The 17,500-nt window shown below is 42.4% G+C and overlaps 1 protein-coding gene across 6 annotated transcripts in view; it reads right to left on the bottom strand.

Moving 5' to 3' along the window:
* Positions 1–17,500, bottom strand: part of tpk1 (thiamin pyrophosphokinase 1) — a 174,866-nt gene that overhangs the window by 92,500 nt on the left and 64,866 nt on the right. Inside the window, exon 9 of one of the 6 annotated variants that reach the window (XR_006760677.1) lies at positions 6,509–6,587. The exons of 4 other annotated variants lie outside the window; for them this stretch is intronic. The gene's annotated coding sequence lies outside the window, so the exon portion shown is untranslated. The remainder of the gene's footprint in view (positions 1–6,508; positions 6,588–17,500) is intronic. One more of the 6 variants, XR_006760676.1, reaches the window with a different exon arrangement.

Below are 17,500 nucleotides of genomic sequence, written 5' to 3'. Positions count from 1 at the left end.
ATTAAACTGTGTGTGTGTGAGTGTGTTGTGAACAGCCATGATATTACACTGCGTGTGTGTGAGTGTGTTGTGAACAGCCATGATATTAAACTGTGTGTGTGTGTGTGTGTGAGTGTGTTGTGAACAGCCATGATATTACACTGTGTGTGTGAGTGTGTTGTGAACAGCCATGATATTAAACTGTGTGTGTGTGAGTGTGTTGTGAACAGCCATGATATTAAACTGTGTGTGTGTGTGTGTGTGTGTGAGTGTGTTGTGAACAGCCATGATATTACACTGTGTGTGTGTGAGTGTGTTGTGAACAGCCATGATATTACACTGGGTGTGTGTGTGTGGAGTGTGTTGTGAACAGCCATGATATTACACTGTGTGTGTGTGAGTGTGTTGTGAACAGCCATGATATTAAACTGTGTGTGTGTCAGTGTGTTGTGAACAGCCATGATATTACACTGTGTGTGTGTGAGTGTGTTGTGAACAGCCATGATATTACACTGTGTGTGTGAGTGTGTTGTGAACAGCCATGATATTAAACTGTGTGTGTTGTGAACAGCCATATTACACTGTGTGTGTGTGTGTGTGTGTGTTGTGAACAGCCATGAAATTAAACTGTGTGTGTGTGAGTGTGTTGTGAACAGCCATGATATTAAACTGTGTCTGTGTGAGTGTGTTGTGAACAGCCATGATATTAAACTGTGTGTGTGTGAGCGTGTTGTGAACAGCCATGATATTACACTGTGTGTGTGTGTGAGTGTGTTGTGAACAGCCATGATATTACACTGTGTGTGTGAGTGTGTTGTGAACAGCCATGATATTACACTGTGTGTGAGTGTGTTGTGAACAGCCATGATATTACACTGTGTGTGTGTGAGTGTGTTGTGAACAGCCATGATATTAAACTGTGTGTGTGTGTGAGTGTGTTGTGAACAGCCATGATATTACACTGTGTGTGAGTGTGTTGTGAACAGCCATGATATTACACTGTGTGTGAGTGTGTTGTGAACAGCCATGTTATTACAATGTGTGTGTGTGAGTGTGTTGTGAACAGCCATGTTATTACACTGTGTGTGTGTGAGTGTGTTGTGAACAGCCATGATATTACACTGTGTGTGTGTGTGTGAGTGTGTTGTGAACAGCCATGATATTAAACTGTGTGTGTGTGTGAGAGTGTGTTGTGAACAGCCATGATATTACACTGTGTGTGTGTGAGTGTGTTGTGAATAGCCATGATATTAAACTGTGTGTGTGTCAGTGTGTTGTGAACAGCCATGATATTACACGGTGTGTGTGTGAGTGTGTTGTGAACAGCCATGATATTACACTGTGTGTGTGAGTGTGTTGTGAACAGCCATGATATTAAACTGTGTGTGTTGTGAACAGCCATATTACACTGTGTGTGTGTGTGTGTGTGTTGTGAACAGCCATGAAATTAAACTGTGTGTGTGTGAGTGTGTTGTGAACAGCCATGATATTAAACTGTGTCTGTGTGAGTGTGTTGTGAACAGCCATGATATTAAACTGTGTGTGTGTGAGCGTGTTGTGAACAGCCATGATATTACACTGTGTGTGTGTGTGAGTGTGTTGTGAACAGCCATGATATTACACTGTGTGTGAGTGTGTTGTGAACAGCCATGATATTACACTGTGTGTGAGTGTGTTGTGAACAGCCATGATATTACACTGTGTGTGTGTGAGTGTGTTGTGAACAGCCATGATATTAAACTGTGTGTGTGTGTGAGTGTGTTGTGAACAGCCATGATATTACACTGTGTGTGAGTGTGTTGTGAACAGCCATGATATTACACTGTGTGTGAGTGTGTTGTGAACAGCCATGTTATTACAATGTGTGTGTGTGAGTGTGTTGTGAACAGCCATGATATTAAACTGTGTGTGTGTGAGCGTGTTGTGAACAGCCATGATATTACACTGTGTGTGTGTGTGTGAGTGTGTTGTGAACAGCCATGATATTACACTGTGTGTGTAGTGTGTTGTGAACAGCCATGATATTACACTGTGTGTGAGTGTGTTGTGAACAGCCATGATATTACACTGTGTGTGTGTGAGTGTGTTGTGAACAGCCATGATATTAAACTGTGTGTGTGTGTGAGTGTGTTGTGAACAGCCATGATATTACACTGTGTGTGTGAGTGTGTTGTGAACAGCCATGATATTACACTGTGTGTGTGAGTGTGTTGTGAACAGCCATGTTATTACAATGTGTGTGTGTGAGTGTGTTGTGAACAGCCATGTTATTACACTGTGTGTGTGTGAGTGTGTTGTGAACAGCCATGATATTACACTGTGTGTGTGTGTGTGAGTGTGTTGTGAACAGCCATGATATTAAACTGTGTGTGTGTGTGAGAGTGTGTTGTGAACAGCCATGATATTAAACTGTGTGTGTGTGTGAGTGTGTTGTGAACAGCCATGATATTAAACTGTGTGTGTGTCAGTGTGTTGTGAACAGCCATGATATTAAACTGTGTGTGTGTGAGTGTGTTGTGAACAGCCATGATATTAAACTGTGTGTGTGTGTGAGCGTGTTGTGAACAGCCATGATATTAAACTGTGTGTGTGTCAGTGTGTTGTGAACAGCCATGATATTAAACTGTGTGTGTGTGAGTGTGTTGTGAACAGCCATGATATTAAACTGTGTGTGTGTGTGAGCGTGTTGTGAACAGCCATGATATTAAACTGTGTGTGTGTCAGTGTGTTGTGAACAGCCATGATATTAAACTGTGTGTGTGTGAGTGTGTTGTGAACAGCCATGATATTAAACTGTGTGTGTGTGTGTGTGTGTGTGTTGTGAACAGCCATGATATTAAACTGTGTGTGTGAGTGTGTTGTGAACAGCCATGATATTACACTGTGTGTGTGTGAGTGTGTTGTGAACAGCCATGATATTAAACTGTGTGTGTGTGGAGTGTGTTGTGAACAGCCATGATATTACACTGTGTGTGTGTGAGTGTGTTGTGAACAGCCATGATATTAAACTGTGTTGTGTGTGTGTGAGTGTGTTTTGAACAGCCATGATATTACACTGTGTGTGTGTGTGGAGTGTGTTGTGAACAGCCATGATATTAAACTGTGTTGTGTGTGTGAGTGTGTTGTGAACAGCCATGATATTACACTGTGTGTGTGTGTGTGTGTGTGTGTGAACAGCCATGATATTACACTGTGTGTGTGTGTGTGAGTGTGTTGTGAACAGCCATGATATTAAACTGTGTGTGTGTGAGTGTGTTGTGAACAGCCATGATATTAAACTGTGTGTGTGTGAGTGTGTTGTGAACAGCCATGATATTACACTGCGTGTGTGTGAGTGTGTTGTGAACAGCCATGATATTAAACTGTGTGTGTGTGTGTGAGTGTGTTGTGAACAGCCATGATATTACACTGTGTGTGTGAGTGTGTTGTGAACAGCCATGATATTAAACTGTGTGTGTGTGTGTGTGTGTGTGTTTGAGTGTGTTGTGAACAGCCATGATATTAAACTGTGTGTGTGTGAGTGTGTTGTGAACAGCCATGATATTAAACTGTGTGTGTGTGAGTGTGTTGTGAACAGCCATGCTATTACACTGCGTGTGTGTGAGTGTGTTGTGAACAGCCATGATATTAAACTGTGTGTGTGTGTGTGAGTGTGTTGTGAACAGCCATGATATTAAACTGTGTGTGTGTAGTGTGTTGTGAACAGCCATGATATTACACTGTGTGTGTGTGTAGTGTGTTGTGAACAGCCATGATATTAAACTGTGTGTGTGTGTGTGTGTGTGTGAGTGTGTTGTGAACAGCCATGATATTACACTGTGTGTGTGTGAGTGTGTTGTGAACAGCCATGATATTACACTGGGTGTGTGTGTGTGAGTGTGTTGTGAACAGCCATGATATTACACTGTGTGTGTGTGAGTGTGTTGTGAACAGCCATGATATTAAACTGTGTGTGTGTCAGTGTGTTGTGAACAGCCATGATATTACACTGTGTGTGTGTGAGTGTGTTGTGAACAGCCATGATATTACACTGTGTGTGTGTGAGTGTGTTGTGAACAGCCATGATATTAAACTGTGTGTGTGTGAACAGCCTTCACTGTGTGTGTGTGTGTGTGTGTGTGTTGTGAACAGCCATGATATTAAACTGTGTGTGTGTGAGTGTGTTGTGAACAGCCATGATATTAAACTGTGTCTGTGTGAGTGTGTTGTGAACAGCCATGATATTAAACTGTGTGTGTGTGAGCGTGTTGTGAACAGCCATGATATTACACTGTGTGTGTGTGTGAGTGTGTTGTGAACAGCCATGATATTACACTGTGTGTGTGAGTGTGTTGTGAACAGCCATGATATTACACTGTGTGTGTGTGTGTGTGTGTGCAGCCATGATATTAACTGTGTGTGTGTGTGTGTGTGTGTGACACTGTTGTGTGTGTGTGTGTGTGTGTGTGTGTGCAGCCTGTATTACCTGTGTGTGTGAGTGTGTTGTGAACAGCCATGATATTACACTGTGTGTGTGTGAGTGTGTTGTGAACAGCCATGTTATTACAATGTGTGTGTGTGAGTGTGTTGTGAACAGCCATGATATTACACTGTGTGTGTGTGAGTGTGTTGTGAACAGCCATGATATTACACTGTGTGTGTGTGTGTGAGTGTGTTGTGAACAGCCATGATATTAAACTGTGTGTGTGTGTGAGAGTGTGTTGTGAACAGCCATGATATTAACTGTGTGTGTGTGTGTGTGTTGTGAATAGCCATGATTACTGTGTGTGTGTCAGTGTGTTGTGAACAGCCATGATATTAAACGTGTGTGTGTGTGAGTGTGTTGTGAACAGCCATGATATTACACTGTGTGTGTGGAGTGTGTTGTGAACAGCCATGATATTAAACTGTGTGTGTTGTGAACAGCCATTTACACTGTGTGTGTGTGTGTGTGTGTGTGTGAACAGCCATGATATTACACTGTGTGTGTGTGTGTGAGTGTGTTGTGAACAGCCATGATATTAAACTGTGTGTGTGTGAGTGTGTTGTGAACAGCCATGATTACACTGTGTGTGTGTGTGTGTGTTGTGAACAGCCATGAAATTAAACTGTGTGTGTGTGAGTGTGTTGTGAACAGCCATGATATTACACTGTGTGTGAGTGTGTTGTGAACAGCCATGATATTACACTGTGTGTGAGTGTGTTGTGAACAGCCATGATATTACACTGTGTGTGTGTGAGTGTGTTGTGAACAGCCATGATATTAAACTGTGTGTGTGTGTGTGTGTGAGTGTGTTGTGAACAGCCATGATATTACACTGTGTGTGAGTGTGTTGTGAACAGCCATGATATTACACTGTGTGTGAGTGTGTTGTGAACAGCCATGTTATTACAATGTGTGTGTGTGAGTGTGTTGTGAACAGCCATGTTATTACACTGTGTGTGTGTGAGTGTGTTGTGAACAGCCATGATATTAAACTGTGTGTGTGTGTGAGTGTGTTGTGAACAGCCATGATATTAAACTGTGTGTGTGTCAGTGTGTTGTGAACAGCCATGATATTAAACTGTGTGTGTGTGTGAGTGTGTTGTGAACAGCCATGATATTAAACTGTGTGTGTGTCAGTGTGTTGTGAACAGCCATGATATTAAACTGTGTGTGTGTGAGTGTGTTGTGAACAGCCATGATATTAAACTGTGTGTGTGTGTGAGCGTGTTGTGAACAGCCATGATATTAAACTGTGTGTGTGTCAGTGTGTTGTGAACAGCCATGATATTAAACTGTGTGTGTGTGAGTGTGTTGTGAACAGCCATGATATTAAACTGTGTGTGTGTGTGAGCGTGTTGTGAACAGCCATGATATTAAACTGTGTGTGTGTCAGTGTGTTGTGAACAGCCATGATATTAAACTGTGTGTGTGTGAGTGTGTTGTGAACAGCCATGATATTAAACTGTGTGTGTGTGTGTGTGTGTGTTGTGAACAGCCATGATATTACACTGTGTGTGTGAGTGTGTTGTGAACAGCCATGATATTAAACTGTGTGTGTGTGTGTGTGTGAGTGTGTTGTGAACAGCCATGATATTACACTGTGTGTGTGTGAGTGTGTTGTGAACAGCCATGATATTACACTGTGTGTGTGTGAGTGTGTTGTGAACAGCCATGATATTACACTGTGTGTGTGTGTGAGTGTGTTGTGAACAGCCATGATATTACACTGTGTGTGTGTCAGTGTGTTGTGAACAGCCATGATATTAAACTGTGTGTGTGAGTGTGTTGTGAACAGCCATGATATTAAACTGTGTGTGTGTGTGAGTGTGTTGTGAACAGCCATGATATTACACTGTGTGTGTGTGAGTGTGTTGTGAACAGCCATGATATTACACTGTGTGTGTGTGAGTGTGTTGTGAACAGCCATGATATTAAACTGTGTGTGTGTGTGTGTGTGAGTGTGTTGTGAACAGCCATGATATTAGACAACCAATAAGAGGAGTAGGGAGTGAAAACAGTACTGAAAGGAAGTAATTGATAGAGAACATTGAGGCAGAGGCATACCATAGCCTAAACCGTTCTCTGCAGAACCAATGCTGAAGACACTGTAGTAGTTCATTAAACCACTAGGGGAAGAGCTGCACTGTGGAAAGAGGGGAGATTGTCAGATATATGCACATCATTTACTGATACACACACACGCACGCACACACACACACACACACACGCACACGCACACGCACACACACACACAACCCATCATAAACATTTAATAGTCATCCCTATCATTGCCTGGCAGATAGGATAGGGCTAATGAATCTAGTTTAAGTTGCGGCTCCGCGCCTGATAAAATTTTAAACAGGAGAAAGAAACACCCTTCCCCTAGAGACTATTTGGAATCACCCCCTCCCTCTCTCCAGAGTAATTTGTAGTGTAAATGTGGGTATTTAAAGCGGTCACCCTCTCTGGTCTCAGTGCTGGAAATGCAATTACAGCCAGCAAACAGCTTTATTGTTATCAGTGGAGGTGCGATGCTCATTCCGGTCCCCAGCGCAACACCGGCCGCCATCGATCGTTATCAGGGCTGAGGAGAGGATTACTAATGAAGCTATCCTCTGGTTCCATAGTCTGTTTGTGTGGGTAATTGAGGATGGAAACTGTGTGTGTGTGGTCATATGCTGCACCTTGACAGGGTCAGCTGAGGTAGGTGTACACCCCCCCCCCAACCTTCCCCTAAACCTGTGTGTATGTGTGTGGTTCACATCAGGTATTTGTCCATTTCCTCCTCTCCCAGCATGACTCAGATCTAAAAGGAAAAAATGAAACTGTACTATGGCAGTTTCCCTCCCTCCAACAGCATGGCTGGAGAATACTTACAGGGTACTTAATCTCCCTCTCCTTTTGCTCTTTCTATAGACTTTAAGACAGAGATGGGAGAGAGAGAGAGAGAGAGAGAGAGAGAGAGGGAGAATAAGAAGGGGAAAAAGAAAAGAGACTTTGCCAAGGTGAGAGCCGGATAGCTCAGCAACATCTGAATCCGTCCAAGAGAAAACCGATAAAACAGATTCTATCTTTCTCTCTACCTCGCTCCCTTTCCCTCTCCATCCCTCTTTCTTTGCCTGCAGACAATAAACCCAAACCCAGACAGCCATTAGTACAGGAGGTTGCACAGGGATACTGCAGCTATAGGTAACGGAAATATATGTATTCATCCACCTGTGTGTGTGTGTGTGTGTGTGTGTGTGTGTGTGTGTGTGTGTGTGTGTGTGTGTGTGTGTGTGTGTGTGTGTGTGTGTGTGTGTGTGTGTGTGTGTGTGTGTGTGTGTGTGTGTGTGTGTGTGTGTGTGTGTGTGTGTGTGTGTGTGTGTGTGTGTGTGTGTGTGTGAGCAAGAAAGAAAATAAAAAATGGATGATATTCCAGCCTTGAAAATGTTTTGATGATAACTGTCAGGGAGATAAATCTAATGAGGATCCATCAATTAGTCTAATTCCCAGAAATCTGGCTGGCTGGAAACACGCCAGACGTGGACTGTTACAGTGCATCGTAGTTACTCACTACACTGTCTGTCTATTTCATTGTAGTCATACTTTCAACACTGCTACAGGTTATGTGTATACTTTAGGGATATGGAGGTTAGACATTACTCAAAAGAACAAACAGAAGGCTCAAATGGTTGTTTTAGCACAAAGCTCAGAGTCTAAATCTGTCTCACTGATTGACTAGACAGACTGTTAGAGGACACTGGTTCACTGACTGACAGTTAATCAGGTGTGTGTGTGTGTGTGTGCGTGCGTGCAAAGAAAGAAAAAAGAGTGCATAATAACAGATTGGTTTCTCAAAGAACAAGGAGAGACAAACAGACAAACAGAGAAAGCAAAGGAGAGGTCAGAGAAAGAGAGATAGAGAGGTGGCTTGACTCTAGCAGTTAGTATGAGGACATGTTTTCACCTTTCTAAACAGTTCTGACACTTCCTGTCTAGACAGTATGGAGATTTACACTGTTCTATTCTTACTATTGTCTGATGTTACTTACTCTTACACCTCTCTCTCTCTCTCACACACAGTTAGGTTTTTGTAGGTGCGTAACCTAAAGTTACAGTGAGGGAAAAAAGTATTTGATCCCCTGCTGATTATGTACATTTGCCCACTGACAAAGAAATGATCAGTCTATAATTTTAATGGTAAGTTTATTTGAACAGTGAAAGACAGAATCACAACAAAAAAATCCAGAAAAACGCATGTCAAAAATGTTATAAATTAATTAGCATTTTAATGAGGGAAATAAGTATTTGACCCCCTCTCAATCAGAAAGATTTCTGGCTCCCAGGTGTCTTTTATACAGGTAACAAGCTGAGATTAGGAGCACACTTTTAAAGGGAGTGCTCCTAATCTCAGCTTGTTACCTGTATAAAAGACACCTGTCCACAGAAGCAATCAATCAATCAGATTCCAAACTCTCCACCATGGCCAAGACCAAAGAGCTCTCCAAGGATGTCAGGGACAAGATTGTAGACCTACACAAGGCTGGAATGGGCTTTAAGACCATCGCCAAGCAGCTTGGTGAGAAGGTGACAACAGTTGGTGTGATTATTCGCAAATGGAAGAAACACAAAAGAACTGTCAATCTCCCTCGGCCTGGGGCTCCATGCAAGATCTCACCTCGTGGAGTTGCAATGATCATGAGAACGGTGAGGAATCAGCCCAGAACTACACGGGAGGATCTTGTCAATGATCTCAAGGCAGCTGGGACCATAGTCTCCAAGAAAACAATTGGTAACACACTACGCCGTGAAGGACTGAAATCCTGCAGCGCCCGCAAGGTCCCCCTGCTCAAGAAAGCACATATACATGCCCGTCTGAAGTTTGCCAAAGAACATCTGAATGATTCAGAGGACAACTGGGTGAAAGTGTTGTCGTCAGATGAGACCAAAATGGAGCTCTTTGGCATCAACTCAACTCGCCGTGTTTGGAGGAGGAGGAATGCTGCCTATGACCCCAAGAACACCATCCCCACCGTCAAACATGGAGGTGGAAACATTATGCTTTGGGGGTGTTTTTCTGCTAAGTGGACAGGACAACTTCACCGCATCAAAGGGACGATGGACGGGGCCATGTACCATGAAATCTTGGGTGAGAACCAACTTCCCTCAGCCAGGGCATTGAAAATGGGTCATGGATGGGTATTCCAGCATGACAATGACCCAAAACACACGGCCAAGGCAACAAAGGAGTGTCTCAAGAAGAAGCACATTAAGGTCCTGGAGTGGCCTAGCCAGTCTCCCGACCTTAATCCCATAGAAAATATGTGGAGGGAGCTGAAGGTTCGAGTTGCCAAACGTCAGCCTCGAAACCTTAATGACTTGGAGAAGATCTGCAAAGAGGAGTGGGACAAAATCCCTCCTGAGATGTGTGCAAACCTGGTGGCCAACTACAAGAAACGTCTGACCTCTGTGATTGCCAACAAGGGTTTTGCCACCAAGTACTAAGTCATGTTTTGCAGAGGGGTCAAATACTTATTTCCCTCATTAAAATGCAAATCAATTTATAACATTTTTGACATGCGTTTTTCTGGATTTTGTTGTTGTTATTCTGTCTCTCACTGTTCAAATAAACCTACCATTAAAATTATAGACTGATCATTTCTTTGTCAGTGGGCAAACGTACAAAATCAGCAGGGGATCAAATACTTTTTTCCCTCACTGTACATCATTTCAACCAGGGATGGAAATTAAGCAATCCCGTGGCTAGTACTTTTCAGACCGAGCTAGTAGAAAATGTGATCAGCTGGCCAGTGCCCAAAGTTCCATCACTGATTACATCATAGTGAAAAGGGGCAAATATAAGAGCAAAAGTAATCCTTTTGGTTTTTGTTAAAACTAATCTCCTTCTGACTCAACTCTCCCGACGTCAAGCATTAAACCTTACCCATCCAACCACACACTTCAGTTGGAACAATTACAGGTTTAATTAATCCTCCAAACACATCCTACAATAGTTCCTACAGATGTCTTACTGAGCATAGTACACACACACACACACACACACACACACACACACACACACACACACACACACACACACACACACACACACACACACACACACTAATGACTTTCTCTCTCTCTGGGACCTGTCTTTCCTCTTTCCACCACCGAGGAGAAGAGAGATCCACCGTGTGATATCATCATTAATTACAACACAAGGACGACTGTGTGTGAAATGTGAATACTAGAAAACAAACTCTGAAATGGTCGATGACACACATCACATATGTGTACATAATTAAACTGTACATTCAATCTCCATAAAACCACCACTTTTCAATTGGGCCTCCTACATTGCCCTCCATTAACTTTGTGATCTTTTAGAGAGGTTGTAGCTTTGCTCAACAGAGACATTAAAGTTAATGGGGGTCAGAGGCTACTCTTACTAAGCGTCTGCCCAGCTGCCATTTTGGGGATCTTGCCATGTTTGAATCCCCATAACTTTATTTAAATCACAGTCATCGCCTGGCACACCAAGCAGGAGCATTAAAGACGAAGGACTGAGGCCAATGTTACAGTCAGTTCATGGCCACAACTAGACTTACTGCTAAGGAGAATACTGCCTCTCTCCCTCCCTCCCCCTGTGTGTTCACGTATATCAACCATTTCTGAAATATATGTTGTGTGTATGGGTGTGTGTGTGTGTGTGTGTGTGTGTGTGTGTGTGTGTGTGTGTGTGTGTGTGTGTGTGTGTGTGTGTGTGTGTGTGTGTGTGTGTGTGTGTGGATTAAAATGCAGAGCGGAGATGTTGATGATTGACATTTTCTCAGATGATTTATTTATCTACTCTCCTACCTTCTTCCTCCGCTAAGCCCCGACTTTTAAACTCCCCCATCAACACCCTCAAACAACATCATTATTAAAACAGTAACCCCTGTCAAACAGAACACTCAACTAAAACGTCCTGTTATACCCTCAGGGCTCTGCTTTAGAAACTAAAGTATGCACAATAAGTAGGTTTCACATAGATAATGGGGTTACAATTAACTAACTTGTACTGTAAACTTTGAATTCTGACATGGCTCTACAGGGGTTGAAACAGCTGCCACACTACAGATCTGTATGCCCTGTAGTGCAGGTTCTCTCCGTGTTTCTCTCTTTAATGTGCAATACTTCAAACAAAGCCAAAGCCCTGACACTAAGTCCCTTTAGGCCAGACAGCCGCTAACTGCACAGGTCTCTCTTTATAATACAGCATATATTATTCATTACAATCATGCTTTAAAAAGGGATAATCATTTATATGGACTTCTAACACACACACACAAGCACTCACTCTTTAAAATCATCTGTCAACTAAGCAGCAATCAGCAGTTGAAACAATAACAAAGCGTTCCCACCACCCCTTGTTTCGGGAAAAAAGCAACGCTTCTACAAGGGATGAGGTTGGAGAAATGGAACCACCCTCAACTTCATAGATTAATCCTTGCTATGGATGCAAGGATTAATCATTCACGATATCTATTCTGCCCTTGCAAGAGTCCCCTTCTTAAGTTTAGCAGATAGATCAACTCTATCCAGCAACTATCGTATTGCATAATGATTTATTACCACCAGTTCGTAGGTACAGTATTAGAAACGGAGTAAAACTGACATAGAAGAAGGAAAAACAACCAGAAGTAAAAGTATGCTGAATATTAAAGCTTCATTCTCACTAACAGCACAGCATGTCATGTATTGTTGTCTCTACCTTCTTGCCCTTTGTGCTGTTGTCGGTGCCCAATAATGTTTGTACCATGTTTTGTGCTGCTACCATGTTGTGCGGTTGCCATGTTGTGTTGCTACCATGTTGTGCTGCTGCCATGTTCTGTTGCTACCATGTTGTTGTCATGTTGTGTTGCTACCATGCTGTGTTGTCATGTGGTGTTGCCATGCTATGTTGTTGTCTTAGGTCTCTCTTTATGTAGTGTTGTGGTGTCTCTCTTGTCGTGATGTGTGTTTTGTCCTATAATTTTATTCTTAATCCCAGCCTCTGTCCCCGCAGGAGGCCTTTTGTCTTTTGGTAGGCCGTCATTGTAAATAAGAATTTGTTCTTAACTGACTTGCCTAGTTAAATAAAGGTAACATTTTTTTATTGAATATATTTTTTTTACGTATGTTATATTATCATGAACTCAAAAATTAGCTGCTGTATGCAAAAATAATTCCCCAAACATGGCAAGATCAATTACATAGAACAGATATCTCCAACCATGCAGCCATCAAGAAAATACTTAAATCTATCACTTAAACGATCATCCATACAAAATATCATCATGAATTGTTATTATTGTTTTACTTAAAAGACAGTTATTCTCAAATTGACTGCAAGAAGGATGGAGTTTGATAATATCTGCAGCTCCACAGAGTGACTTTCACCATTTGCAACGCTAACAAGGATTCTAATTTTACAGGACATAAAAACTTAGGCCTTATCACTAAGCAGCGCCATATAGAGGACAAAAATAAAATTGACTTTAAAATGAACTCAAACCAACTACAGGGGCCAGAACACTCCCCGCCTAGTATCTGTAAGGATGCCACCATTATCACTAGAACTAGTACAGCACTAGTACAGTCTCTGAAACTGGATGCAGAAAAGTCTTGCATGACCCATCTCTTACTGTATTGACTTCAACCTTTCTTAATTTCTCATCTCTGCCAGGAAAGGTCTTCACCACGATGCCCATGGGCCAGTCGTTCCTTTTCACTTGACTGTCTCCCAGCATCACAATGTCTCCCTCCTGAAGGTTGGGCTTCTCTTTCTGCCACTTCCTTTGGTTTTGCAGAGTAGGAAGATACTCTTTCTTCCAGTGGTGCCAGAAGGTGTTGGCAAGGCTTTGAACTTGCCGCCACTGCCGGCTGAAGATATCTTTCTCATTGAATTCACCTCGGGGATGGGGGACTCCACCAACCTTTTGGGAGAAGAGTGTTGCTGTCATCAAGGAACTAATGGACGAGAACTCAAGATGGCTGAGACTTCCGCCATGAATGTAGTCAGGACTTCATAAGTAAGCTTGGATGGACCCACCTTCAGCATCATGGACGGCGATCATTCTCTCCCAGGTGCCTCCCATATGAGACGCGTGCGGTCGATTGAAGACCCAAGTACACCCTTTGTCACTCTGGTACTCTTGGACCTTCTTCTCGCTCTAAAAGGTCTCCATCTTCAACTCTCTGTAGGCCTCTGAGCCACAGACCCAACTGCTCTCCAAGCGCCCTCAGTGAAGTGGTGTCCTTGATGATGGACCTGCTCGTGGTGGTGTCGGTTAAGAGGGTTGGTTTAATATTTACCTAGACTTGCTTGGGACAGGCATCCTGCAATCCTCAGTAGGCCTGAATCGTCGATGTAGGGCAGTTGTCCTTAAACCTTTTCAGCCTGGGACCCAAATGAGAAGTTCTGTGTTTTCCTGGGACCCAAGCTTAGGAAAATATGGAACTATACATAAATATTGGTACATTTCATTGCCCTTATGCCTAAAACAAATGCAATATAGACAAAAACAAAGAACAATTAAATTAAATATCCATATAAATATCTATTCATGTTTATTTTCCCCCATTAAAAACACTCTTACATATCTGTCTAGGTTGGAACTGTTGCTGTTAAAATACAATAAATAATTTTCATTCTGAACTGGAATACGCGGATTGATCACATCACACAGATGAATAACACAACACACACAGGCTTTTTGATAGTGAACCCTAAGTAACAGTACAGATGAAAAATTATACATCCTACTGTAGAAGTTACTGTTGAAAGAAAGTCTAGGTTGAAACTGTTGCTGTTAAGACAATACATATTTTTTTATTCTGAACTGGAATAAACTGATTGATCACATCACACAGATGTAGACCAGAAAACACACACACACACAGTCCCAATGAGGGCATGTCTATTCTGGGCTCTGTTTTTCACAGTGCAACGCTGAGGTTATGCTCAGCATTAAAACTTCTGTACTTGTTTTTCAAGTATGTCAGAGTTGAGAACCCTGACTTGAATAGGTATTTGGTGCCAAACTGGATCAGAACAACTACTGCTTTCTCAGTCAGGCAGGAGACTGCTTCCTGCTTCAGATCAGCAACCCAGAACTGTGTGAGCGTTTGCCTCAAAAAGCATCCTGCTTCAATCAGTTTATTCCAGTTATGAATAAAAAATATTATTGTATTTTAACAGCAACAGTTCCAACACAGACTAATTTTCAACAATAATTTTAGTAGGCCTGATCATTTTTCATCTTCATCTGTACTGTTACTTAGGTAGCTATCAGTAGCTAGCTAGCTTTGGCGAATGTTAGCTATGAGCTGTGTACAAGGCCTGGGGATTGTTTGAAAGAGAAACTCACATCTACATTTGTAGTCGGAAGTTTACATACACCTTAGCCAAATACATTTAAACTCAGTTTTTCACAATTCCTGACATTTAATCCTAGTAAATTCACTGTCTTAGGTCAGTTAGGATAACCACTTCATTTTAAGAATGTGAAATGTCAGAATAATAGTAGTGAGAATGATTTATTTCAGCTTTTATTTCTTTCATCACATTCCCAGTGGGTCAGAAGTTTACATACACTCAATGAGTATTTTGTAGCATTGACTTTAAATTGTTTAACTTGGGTCAAACGTTTTGGGTAGACTTCCACAAGCATCCCACAATAAGTTGGGTGAATTTTGCCCATTCCTCCTGACACAGCTGGTGTAACTGAGTCAGGTTTGTAGGCCTCCTTGCTCGCACACGCTTTTTCAGTTCTGCCCACACATTTACTATAGGATCGAGGTCAGGGCTTTGTGATGGCCATTCCAATAGCTTGACTTTGTTGTCCTTAAGCCATTTTGCCACAACTATGGAAGTATGCTTGGGGTCATTGTCCATTTGGAAGACCCATTTGCGACCAAGCTTTAACTTCCTGACTGATGTTGTTGACTTGAGATGTTGCTTCAGTATATCCACATAATTTTCGTTCCTCATGATGCAATCTATTTTGTGAAGTGCACTAGTCCCTTCGGCAGCAAAGCACCCCCACAACATGATGCTGCAACCCCCGTGCTTCACGGTTGGGATGGTGTTCTGCGGCTTGCAAGCCTCCCCCTTTTTCCTCCAAACATAACGATGGTCATTATGGCCAAACAGTTCTATTTTTGTTTCAACAGACCAGAGGACATTTCTCCAAAAAGTATGATCTTTGTCCCCATGTGCAGTTGCAAACCATAGTCTGGCTTTTTTATGGTGGTTTTGGAGCAGTGGCTTCTTCCTTGCTGAGCGGCCTTTCAGGTTATGTTGATATAGGACTCGTTTTACTGTGGATATAGATACTTTTGTACCTGTTTCTACCAGCATCTTCACAAGGTCCTTTGCTGTTGTTCTGGGATTGATTTGCACTTTTCGCACCAAAGTACGTTCATCTCTAGGAGACAGAACGCGTCTCCTTCCTGAGCGGTATGATGGATGCGTGATCCCATGGTGTTTATATTTGCGTACTATTGTTTGTACAAATGAACGTGGTACCTTCAGGCATTTGGAAATTGCTCCCAAGGATGAACCAGACTTGTGGAGGTCTACAATGTTTTTTTCTGAGGTCTTGGGTGATTTCTTTTGATTTTCCCATGATGTCAAGCAAAGAGGCACTGAGTTTGAAGGTAGGCCTTGAAATACATCCACAGATACACCTCCAATTCATTCAAATGATGTCAATTAGCCTATCAGAAGCTTCTAAAGCCATGACATAATTTTATGGAATTTTCCAAGCTCTTTAAAGGCACAGTCAACTTAGTGTATGTAAACTTCCGACCCACTGGAATTGTGGTACAGTGAATTATAAGTGAAATAATCTGTCTGTAAACAATTGTTGGAAAAATGACTTGTGTCATGCACAAAGTAGATGTCCTAACCGACTTGCCAAAACTATAGTTTGTTAACAAGAAATGTGTGGAGTGATTGAAAAACGAGTTTTAATGACTCCAACCTAAGTGTATGTAAACTTCCGACTTCAACTGTACTACTATGAGAGTTAGTTAGTACTCCCTTATTTCTGCTTATCATCACCTGTTATAAAATGACAACAATGCCTTGCTAGCTGATTTACTTTTCCACTGTCGAAGTTTCCTGAAGCATTCTGCCCTGTTCTGAAAGAACTCCCTGGGTTTACCGTCATACTGTGGATGTTTGGTCAGGACGTGTCGTTTTATTCATCTGTTCGTTATGCGAGTCTCATTACTAAGCACTTCCCCGCACAAAACACATTGTGGGTGCTCCTCGTTATACATTTGTATGAAAGAGAGAAACTCATCGTTGTATATGCATTTCATGACAATTGAGCTCCGTCAGACCTTGTGGCTGGCATGAGTCCATTTGATGACAGCAGTGAGTGATGGCGAGTGGGAATGACGAGTCAGTGGCAGACAGCACATCATCTGCTGCTGAACGGCAGCGCTGCATCTTGTGTGCATCGCGGAGTGATCTTTAAGAAAAAAGATCAGGTAAACCGCGAAGCACACGGGCATCTCCCTCTCATACTCCCGCAGCTGCCAAACTGAGCAGAGACCGCTGCTAAGCAGAGAGCGCAGATGCACTTGGCCAAATCCATTCCAGTAATTAATTAAATAATTAAATAATTATAAATTTACTCTGACATGTCGTGACCCAACATTAACAGGTACGCGACCCATACTTTAAGAAAGGCTGATGTAAGGGCACAGACTGAAGAGTGAGCTCAGCTTAGGAATGGCTTTATGCATTGTGCTGCAGACTGCGGATTAGGATGGTCTTGGGTTGATCCAGATCTTCGGTGGAGCAGGGTTTGTTGCAAATTTGCCATCCTTTGCAGCTGCTGCCTTCCTGACACATGCACAAGCCTTGTGAACCTCTCAAAGACCTTGGAGTCTAACTTGTTGCTTGAGACAATGGTGGCGTGACAAGAAACTTGGGGGCGGATCTTGTAGTAAGACCCGGGGTCAACCAAGTCAAAAGGTGTGTGAAAGGTTTCTGGCTTTGCTGACCTGAACTAGAAAGCTAGTCCTGTCAACAATGTC

This window comes from Salmo salar, chromosome ssa19, assembly GCF_905237065.1.
Source record: "Salmo salar chromosome ssa19, Ssal_v3.1, whole genome shotgun sequence".
NCBI classification, from domain to species: Eukaryota; Metazoa; Chordata; class Actinopteri; order Salmoniformes; family Salmonidae; genus Salmo; species Salmo salar.
Note: the sequence above shows the minus strand (reverse complement) of the source record. Positions and strands in the feature narration are given on the sequence as shown.